An 859-nucleotide genomic window follows, 5' to 3' on the forward strand; every position below is an offset into this window, starting at 1 on the left:
GAGGCGGACCGCGTTCTGCTCCGGAGCAGGTAGCGTAGCGAGGGGCTGCGGGCTCGGGAGAGTGCCGGCGTGTGCAGCGGCGTGAGCTGCGGTCGGGCTCTCTGCGTGTGTGCGTGTGCGTGTGTGTGTGTGTGTGCGCGTGTGTGTGTTGGGGGTGCCTGTGTGTGCCTGCGTGGTGGAGTTGTGGGTGACCGAGGACGGTGGTGTGTCCCTGGAATGGCTTGGCCTCGTGGGGATCCGTGTGTGCAGTGGGTGTGCACATTTTGGGCTGCGTTTGTGGAATTGTGTGTCCGGGCGCAGGTGCTGGGGGGGACGGGTGCGGGGCGGGTGGCTTGGGTGAGCGGCTGCGCGTGGGGCGCGGGTGGCGGGGTGGGCGTGGGCCTCCAGCCTGGGGTGCAGGGCCCTCTGCCCCCCGCCGGCCGGCGCAGTGCGGAGCTCCAGCGCCCTGGGAGACAGCTGGGATCCGAGGGAGCTAGTGCGGGCCTCCGCCGCTGCGGGGCAGGTGCGCGCGGCCCACGTGGGTGGCAGGTGAGCTCCGGCCAGGGTAGGGGGCTGGCATGGTGGCCATCCGCTCCCTCCTTACGGGCGGAGGGGCGACGGACAGAGCGAGTTAGGAGCCCTGGTATCGCCGCGACCCGCACTGCGACCTGGGCCAGACACGCCACCTTCTGTGGTTGAGGTTTGGTTCTATATCAAATGGGGACAGTTCCTCCCTCGGGGTATGCCATGACATTTAAAATGAGAACGCACTAAAGATAGGTCTTGGCCGGGCGCTTGGCGCATAGTAGGTGCTAAGTTAATTGAATTAGTGTTTCTTTTTTTTTAATCCTCTTTTTTCCTTTGTCCTGGGTGGGGCTGT

The 859-nt window shown here is 65.3% G+C and overlaps 1 protein-coding gene across 1 annotated transcript in view; it reads left to right on the forward strand.

Moving 5' to 3' along the window:
* The first annotated feature begins 2 nt into the window (after nt 1-2).
* The window catches only part of HPCAL1 (hippocalcin like 1), a 113,995-nt gene continuing 113,138 nt past the window's right edge, over nt 3-859 (forward strand). Inside the window, exon 1 of the mRNA XM_077750960.1 lies at nt 3-29. The gene's annotated coding sequence lies outside the window, so the exon portion shown is untranslated. The remainder of the gene's footprint in view (nt 30-859) is intronic.

This window comes from Crocuta crocuta, unplaced genomic scaffold (assembly GCF_008692635.1).
Source record: "Crocuta crocuta isolate KB4526 unplaced genomic scaffold, BGI_CrCroc_1.0 scaffold129, whole genome shotgun sequence".
Lineage (NCBI taxonomy): Eukaryota > Metazoa > Chordata > Mammalia > Carnivora > Hyaenidae > Crocuta > Crocuta crocuta.